Source organism: Sapajus apella, unplaced genomic scaffold, assembly GCF_009761245.1.
Source record: "Sapajus apella isolate SASKATOON/1434 unplaced genomic scaffold, GSC_monkey_1.0 scaffold108, whole genome shotgun sequence".
Lineage (NCBI taxonomy): Eukaryota > Metazoa > Chordata > Mammalia > Primates > Cebidae > Sapajus > Sapajus apella.
Window position 1 is genome coordinate 3,927,897 of NW_022437048.1, and position 9,133 is coordinate 3,937,029.

At 40.2% G+C, this 9,133-nt stretch overlaps 1 pseudogene; it reads right to left on the reverse strand.

The window, feature by feature from the left end:
- Positions 1 to 405: 405 nt before the first annotated feature.
- On the reverse strand, positions 406 to 1,436 carry LOC116537261 (annotated as a pseudogene).
- Positions 1,437 to 9,133: the final 7,697 nt, after the last annotated feature.

Below are 9,133 nucleotides of genomic sequence, written 5' to 3' on the forward strand. Positions count from 1 at the left end.
GGGGCGCCGACAAAGCAGCCGGGCGGGGCAAAGCAGCGGCACCGGCCGGCGCTGGGGACCGTGGAGCTCCTCTGCCTGGGAATTTCCTAGTCTGTGGGCAATAAAAATGCGGCGTCCACTCACCCTCTGCGCTTTCACTGGGAGCTGCAATCCTGAGCTGTTCCTAAACGGCCATCTTCGCCTCTATAAATATTTTTAAAGTTAAAAAGTGTTTAAAGTTTGTAATTCCTAGTAGGAAAACATTATCTGAATGAATAGCCTAATGGCGAACCACTGTAAAATGCTTCAGCTGCATTTGGGAGAAAGGAGTAGGGATTATCTTCAAACACCCCAACTCTCTTGATGAGAAAGTCAGAGGTACACTGGTTTGTATTATTGTGACATCCATAAAGTGATCTAGGTTGCTTTTTCTTCAGCAAAGGCTTTATTTATCAGAAGGGCATTATGCTTGACCTCCAAATTTGGCTGACAATTTGCTGATAAGATTCATAACCTTTGGGTTGCTCTGGTATTTTGACATATTTGCTGGGTTCTGAGCTACACCTTGGAAGACCACCATAACTTCTGGATCCTGTATGGCTGTAAGAACCTCTGGATCACTAAGAATTTCATTGAGTCCAGGCATTCCGGCCATTCCAGGCATGTCCCCTCCCATTCCAGGCATCCCTCCGGGAAAACCACCAGGCATTCCCCCAGGAAAGCCACCTGGAAAAGAGCCATACTGAGCTCCTGACTGTCGTCTGGCTTATTCCTCCCTCTGGGCTCTCTCATGCTCTTCTCGAGCCTTCTTAACTCCTTCTATTCTTTCTTTGATCTCTCGCTCTTCACGTTTTCGCTCATACTTTCTCTGATGTTCTGCAATTTTCTGTGCCCTAGGTTCAACTTCTTTCAGCATTGCACTCACATCTTCAACATAATCCAATTTACAGGCAAGGGCAAGATCATGGGCTGCTTCTTCCCAGTGGCCTAGAAGTCTTTGTGCTTTCCCTCGCCACTTGTGAGGCTGAGCTCAATCAGGATTTATTTCAATGGCTCTGTCACAGTCTCAGGTGGCAGCATTTGGCTTCTGTAATTTGACGAAGACACTTGGCATACAAAATGGCCAAGTGAGGATTCAGGTTGATGGCATCTGTGAATAAGTCAATGGCTTTCTGCAATTCACCATCATTTAGGGCTTCAACAGCAGCTACTTTCTTATCATTTGCCTGATCCATCATCTCCTCTGTTATCTCTGCATTTTTATCTCCCATTTCTTGAGGGGTGTCAGTGTCTGGTTCAATCACATCTTCATTATCAATTTCTAGATCACTTTCCTCACTTGATGGTTTGTCTGCTTTTAAGTCATCCTCTACCTTCTTACTATCAGGTTTTTCTTCCTTGGTATTTTCTTCTGATTTAGCTTTCTGAGTAGCAGGTGGCATTTTACCCCCATACTCTCCACCCACTCCCTCAGGAAGTGCATTTCCTTGGTGGGCAGAATGGTTGGATCCTGCTTACACATCTTTACAAAGTCCCAAATCTCGTTCACTTTGGGGGGTCCATGGTCAGGAGGTGGTGGGTGAAGCTGAGGGCCTGCGGTCCACGCTGAGGCGCTGGCTCGGTGTGACCATGCAGAAGGGGGTGTCTCTCTATTTTTTATTTTTTGAGATGGAGTCTTGCTCTGTTGCCCAAGCTAGAGTGTAATGGCATGATCCCAGCTCACCACAACCTCTGACTCCCTGGTTCAAGTGATTCTCCTGTTTCAGCCTCCTGAGTAGCTGGGATTATAGCCATGCACCACCACAACTGGCTGATTTTTGTGTTTTTAATAGAGACAGACTTTTACCATGTTGGCGAGGATGGTTTCAATCTTTTGACTTCATGATCAGCCCACTTCAGCCTCCCATGAGCCACTGCACCCAGCCTTCTTGATTTTTAATCTTTCAAATTTTTTGATGTAAGAATTCAGCACTACAAACTTTCCTCTTAGCACTGCTTTTTGCTGTATGACAGAGGTGTTGATAACTTGTGTACCTATAATCCTTCATTTCAATAATTTTTAGTTTCTGTCTTGACTTCACTGCTAACCAATAAATCATTCAGGAGGAGATTTTTAGTTTTCATGTATTTGTAAACATTTGAATATTCATTTTGGAGTTGATTTCGTGTTTTATTTCACTGTGGCCTGACAAAGTAGTTGATATTATTTAGATTTTTCTTCTTCTTCTTCTCTCTCTCTCTCTTACTTTTTTTTGTTTTTATTGTACTTTAGGTTCTGGGGTACCTGTGCAGATCATGCAGGATTGCTGCATAGGTACATACATGGCAATGTGGTTTGCTGCCTCCATCCCCCCAACACCTATATCTGGCATTTCTCCTCACGTTATCCTTCCCCAACCTCCTCACCCCCCCACTGACCCTCCCCTGGATCCCCCAACAGACCCCAGTGTGTTATGCTTCCCTCCCTGTGTCCATGTGTTCTCATTGTTCAACACCCACTTAATGAGTAAGGGCATGTAGTGTTTGATTTTCTGTTCTTGCATCAGTTTGCTGAGACTGATGGTTTCCAGATTCATCCATGTCCCTACAGTGGATGCGAACTCATTGTTTTTTATGGCTACATAGTATTCCATGGTGTATGTGTGCCACATTTTTTTTGTCCAGTCTATCTTTGATGGGTATTTGGGCTGGTTCCAGGTCTTTGCTGTTGTAAACAGTGCCACAATGAACATATGTGTGCATGTGTCTTTATAATAGAAATATATATATATATATATTTTTTTTTTAAAGATGGGGTTTCGGCCGGGTGCGGTGGCTCAAGCCTGTAATCCCAGCACTTTGGGAGGCCGAGGCGGGTGGATCACGAGGTCAAGAGATCGAGACCATCCTGGTCAACATGGTGAAACCCCGTCTCTACTAAAAATACAAAAAATTAGCTGGGCATGGTGGCACGTGCCTGTAATCCCAGCTACTCAGGAGGCTGAGGCAGGAGAATTGCCTGAACCCAGGAGGCGGAGGTTGCGGTGAGCCGAGATCATGCCATTGCACTCCAGCCTGGGTAACAAGAGCGAAACTCCGTCTCAAAAAAAAAAAAAGATGGGGTTTCACCATGATGGCCAGGCTGGTCTTGAACTCCTGATCTCAGGTGATCCACTTACGTCGGCCTCCCAAAGTGCTAGGATTACAGGCGTGAGCCACTGCGCCCAGCCTGTAATAGAAAATGTTTTAATCCTTTGTGTACATACTCAGTAATGGGATTGCTGGGTCAAATGGAATTTTTATTTCTAGGACCTTGAGAAATCACCACACTCTCTTCCAGAATGGTTGAACTAATTTACACTTCTACCAACAGTGTAAAAGTGTTCCTATTTCTCCGCATCCTTTCCAGCATCTGTCATCTCCAGATTTTTTAGTAATCACTATTCTAACTGGCATGAGGTGGTATCTCCATGTGGTTTTGATTTGCATTTCTCTAATAATCAGTGATAATGAGCATTTTTTCATATGTTTTCTGGCCTCATATATGTCTTCTTTTGAAAGGTGTCTGTTCATATCTTTCACCCACTTTTGGTTGGGTTTGTTTGTTTTTTCTTGTAAATCTGTTTTAGTTCTTTGTATATTCTGGATATTAGCCCTTTGTCAATGGGTAGATTGCAAAAATTTTTTCCAATTCTGTTGGTTGCCAGTTCACTCTAATGATCTTTTACTGTACAGAAGCTCTGGAGTTTAATTAGATCCCACTTGTCTATTTTGGTTGCCAATGTTTTTGGTGTTTTAGTCATGAAGTCCTTGCCTATGCCTATGTCCTGAATGATTCTGCCTAGGTTTTTTTCCTAGAGTTTTTATCGTGTTAGGTCTTATGCTTAAATCTTTAATCCATCTAGGGTTAATTTTAGTGTAAGGTGTCAGGAAGGGGTCCAGTTTCTGATTTCTGCACATGGCTAGCCAGTTTTTTCAACACCATTTATTAAAAAATCAGATGGTTGTAGTTGTGTGGCATTGCCTCCAAAGCCTCTCTTCTGTTTCATTGGTTTATATCTCTGTTTTGGTAACAGTAACATGCTGTTTTGATTACTGTAGCCTTGTAGTATAGTTTGAAGTCAGGTGGTGTGATGCCTCTGGCTTTGTTCTTTTTGCTTAGGATTGTCTTGGCTATGCGGGCTCTCTTTTGGTTTCATATGAAGTTTAGGTGTTGTTTTCCAGTTCTGTGAAGAAGGCCTTTGGTAACTTGATGGGGATAGCATTGAATCTGTAATTTTTTTGGATAGTGTGGCCATTTTCACAACACTGATTCTTCCTAACCATGAACATGGTATGTTTCTCCATCTGTTTGTGTTCTCTCTTATTTCCTTGAGCAGTAGTTTGTAGTTGTCCTTGAAGAGGTCCTTTACAACCTTTGTTAGTTGTATTCCTAGGTATTTTATTCTCTTTGTAGCAATTGTGAATGGCAGTTCATTTTTGATTTGGCTCTCTTTAAGTCTGTTATTGGTGTATAGAAATGCTTGTGATTTCTGCACATTGATTTTGTTTCCTGAGGCTTTGCTGAAGTTGCTTATCATTTTAAGGAGATTTTGGGCTGAGACAATGGGGTCTTCTAAATATACAATCATGTCATCTGCAAATAGAGACAATTTGACTCCTTCCTTTCCTAATTGAATACCATTCATTTCTTTTTCTTGCCTGATTGCTCTGACTAGAACTTCCAATAGGAATGGTGAAAGAGGGCATCCTTGTCTAGTGCCATATTTCAAAGGGAATGCTTCCAATTTTTGTCCATTCAGTATATTGGCTGTGGGTTTGTTATAAATGGCTTTTATTATTTTGAGATACCTTCCTTCAATGCCTAGTTAATTGAGAGTTTTTAGCATAAAGGCTGTTGAATTTTGTCGAAAACCTTCTCTGCATCTATTGAGATAATCATTTGGTTTTTGTCCTTGGTTCTATTTATGTGATGGATTACGTTTATAGACTGGCTTATGTTGAACCAGCCTTGCATTTCTGGCATGAAGCCTACAGGATCATGATGGATAAGCTTTTTGATATGCTGTTGCAATGGGTTTACCAGTATTTTATTGAAGATTTTTGCATCTGTGTTCATGTTATTTAGATTTAAAAAATTTTTTTTGAGATGTGTTTTGTGGTCTTTTGGAGAATATTTCATGTGCTGATAAGAAGTCTGCATGTTCTGCTGTCCTTGTATCTAATACTCTATACATATCTCTCAGGTCCTTTAGTTGTAAAATATAGTTTAAGTCCATTTTTCTTTGTTGATTTTCTTCCTCAATGGTTTATCTAGTGTTGTCAGCAGTGTTTAAGTCTACCATTATTATCGTGTTTCTGTCTATAGCTTGTCTTAGATCTAGTTGTAATTATTTTATAAATCTGAGGCTCCAGAGTTAGGTACGTACATATTTGGAACTGTAAATTTCTACTTGCTGGATTGATCCTTTTATCATTGTATAATGGCCCTGTTTTAAACTGTTCTTTTAAAGTCAGTTTTAACTAATATAACAATAGCTAGTCCTGCTTGTTTGTTTTTAGTGTCTATTTGTGTGGAATATCTTTTCAACCTTTTTTTCTTAAGCTTAAAAGAATCCTTCTGTGTTAGTTGAATGTATTAAAGACAGGAGATATTTGGTTTGTAATTTTTAAAAATCAAATCTGCCAAACCATCTTTTAAGTGCAGGATTTAGATGATTTACATTCAATGTTAATATTAAGATGTGAGGTATTATTTTAGTGATAATGTTGATTGTTATTGATATATATATATTTAAATTGTGGCATTGTTTTATAGGACTGGTAAGTTTTATGTTGTCAAGAGGTTTCATTCTGGTGAACATAAACCTTTAGTTTTAATACTTAGACCACCTATTAGCATTTCTTATAGGGATTTTCTGAGAGTGATAAATATACTTGTCATTTGTTTGTCTAAAAATGTATTTATTTTTTATTTATAAAACTTAGTTTTGCCAGATACAAAATTCTTGACTGGCTGTTATTTTGTTCAAGGAGGCTAAAGGTAGAACCCCAGTGCCTTCTGGCTTGTAAAGTTTCTATGGAGAATTCTGTTATTAGTCCTAGGACTAATCTTACTGTTCCCATCGGCAGTGGGCCCCAGATCCTGGTTGCAACTCTTTTGGGGTCTTGTTTTTTTAGCACTAATTCATTGGGGCAGAGTAAGTCCAGTCCTGTGCTCCCGGTGGTGGCTGCTCTGAGAGAGAGGACTGTGGGCTTTCCATCCAACTGAGAAAAGCCACTGGCATTGCCCGAGTGGGGACTAGAACAAGACCCTCATAAATTTTCTCATCTAATTACTTAGGGAGTTGCTGTTTTTTTTTTTTTTTTTTTTTTTTTTTTTTAAATCAAATCAGGAGTTGCATTGATTTGCCCAATGTTTCCCCTTTTTACATCAGGGGCATATAGAAGGGGATTCTTTCCCTGAGTTACTTTGGTCTTTACTATTGGGGCATTCCCTCTTCATGTGACCTGACTTTCTGCATAGAAAAAAGTTAGGGTTTCTCTCCCTTTTCACTTTAGGAGGCCTTAATGCCATAGCCTGTGTTCTGGCTTTGTGTATTTCAGTCCCAACCACTTGACATGCTCCTATAAGTTCCCCGACTGTGGCTGCCTTTCCTCTGATTGCCTGCATTGCTTGTTGGCATTCCACATTAGCATTTTCATAAGCCAATTGCAATAATAAAATATCAGTGGCCTGGGCATGATTAATTTGTCTCTTAATTGCTTGATTTAACCAATTAATAAACTCAACAAATGGCTCCTGAGACTTTTATTGAACATTTATAAAACATCCTTGTTGAACACCACTTTCAGGAAATCAGTCCCAAGCCCTGAGAGCACACAAAGACACTGGTGCATAGGCCTGAGGATCAAAATTTTGTTGTTGTACATCGGCATGGAGAAGACTCCCCTGGAGCATAGCAGCTCTTATGTCTTTCCTGGCCAATTGATTCTGATTGGCTTGTTCACACAACTCATCATATCCTGCCCTTCAGAGGAGGTATTGGCTGGACTCCAAAGTTGTTTTCGCTAACAATGACCAGTCCCATGGGGTCACACAGAAGTTGTATGCCATGGTTTCAATAATTTCTTTTGTAAATGGGCTAGCAACTCTGTTTTATTTAATGATTTTTCTTAGCTATTTATAAATGTTAAAAAAAAATGGGATCATTATTGATCTTGTTGATCTTGCATTACTGGTCAGGCTAAGAGCTCCCCTTCTAATATCACTTGCCTAAGACAGGGTCTCATATCTGTAGTGTATTCCTTGTGTTTTTTCCAATTTATTGGAGGAGGGGGCTCAGGCAAAACCTCTATTTCTTCTTTGTTATCTTGGCCCAGTGATACAAGGCTGAGGGATAAGGAGGTGGAAAGATGGGTGATGGTTCCTCCTTTCTCTCCTTTTTAGGTTCTTCTGTGTATAACAAGACCATAGCCGCCCTAACTAAGGCTTACAATATTAGAGCTGTTACTGGTTCCCATTGGCCTTGTGAATAATGTTATTCAAGATTTTTACCACTTGTTTCCAGAGCTCTACATCTAGCATGCCTACTGCTAGAAACCATGGATTATGGAAAACAAAAGTTTGCATTAGGTTCCTTAATTGAGTCTGTGAAACTGAGGCACTGCTAGCTTTCAGCAGCTGTTTCAACATTTTTATATACTGTTTCTGTTGTGCTGATAACTGTTGTCCTATGATAAAACCCTAGCCTGGACAATTCCTTGAAACTTGGAAATCCCAAGTGGGCAACAATGAATTGCTGACTTATTGACTTATTGACTTACTGACTATGCAGTCTCTTCACCTTTGTTTTTGAGGGTTTCATCATAATCCACAATCCATTACAGCATCCTCACAGACCCCACACCAACTGCCAGGTCCCCTCTGCCAGAGGCATCAGTGGCCTTGTTAAGCCAACAGCTTTTACATTTATTTAGTACAGATTAAATGATGACGGTCTCAAGTAAACACTATTAGAGGGTAATTAACATTGCGAATCCCCCGAGTAGAGAGAAGTCCTGTGCCAACAGAATATCAAAGATTGGTCTTAGGACAACATGAGTAAACAAGCTATTTGGATAAACTCCTTTGCATTTCTTTGTATCTACTCTAGCTATTAGCTCAAGGTAAGAGAGTTAGGCTACCTTCAGACATAATCTTTTTCTCAAGGCTTTTACAAAATCTTCTAGTCTCCCAAGAAGGTTCGCGTTCTCTAAAATTTTTCCTGCCACCCTGACTGAACTTCTACACATGTAAAGAGAGATTGTGACTACCTCTCATGTAAGGCTGAACCTGGAGGGTACTCCATCTGTGGAAATGCAGTCACCCTGAAGTGTTCCAGAAAGGCTGTCTATAAATGAACTATGCCAATATCCTGTGGGAGAAGTTTCAGCTGTGTCTGCAGTTAAATCAAAGGGGTTATGAAATATCCTTCTTCAAAACACTTCATATATTTGTCAGTTTTCATGCTGCTGGTAAAAACATACCTGAGACTGGTTAACTTATAAAGAGAAAGAGGTTTAATAGACTCGCAGTTCCACATGGCTGGGGAGGTCTCATGATCACAAAGAAAGTAAAGGCAGATATTACATGACAGCAGGCAAAAAATAATGAGAGAAAAGCGAAAAAGTAAACCCCTTATAAAACCATCTGATATCATTAGACTTATTTACTACCACAAGAACAGTATGGGGAACCTTCCCCTATAAATCAATTATCTCCCACTAAGTCTCTCCTACAACATGTGGGAATTATGTGGGCTACAACTCAAGATGAGATTTCAATGACAACACAGGCAAAATATATTGTTCTGTGCTTGGCATCTATCAAATTCCATGTCTTCATATTTCAAAACCAATCATGCCTTCCCAACAGCTTCTCAGGTCTTAACTAATTTCAACATTAACTCAAAAGCCCATAGTCCAAGTCATATCTGAGACAAGACAGGTCTATTTTGCCTATGAGCCTGAAAAATCAAAAACAACTTAGTTACTTCCTAGATACAGTGTGGTTTCAGGCATTGGGTAAATACATCTGTTTCAAATGGGAGAAACTGGCCAACACACAAAGGCTATAGGCCCCATTCAAGTTCAAAATCCAGTGGGGCAGTCAGATCTTAAAGGACCAAAATGA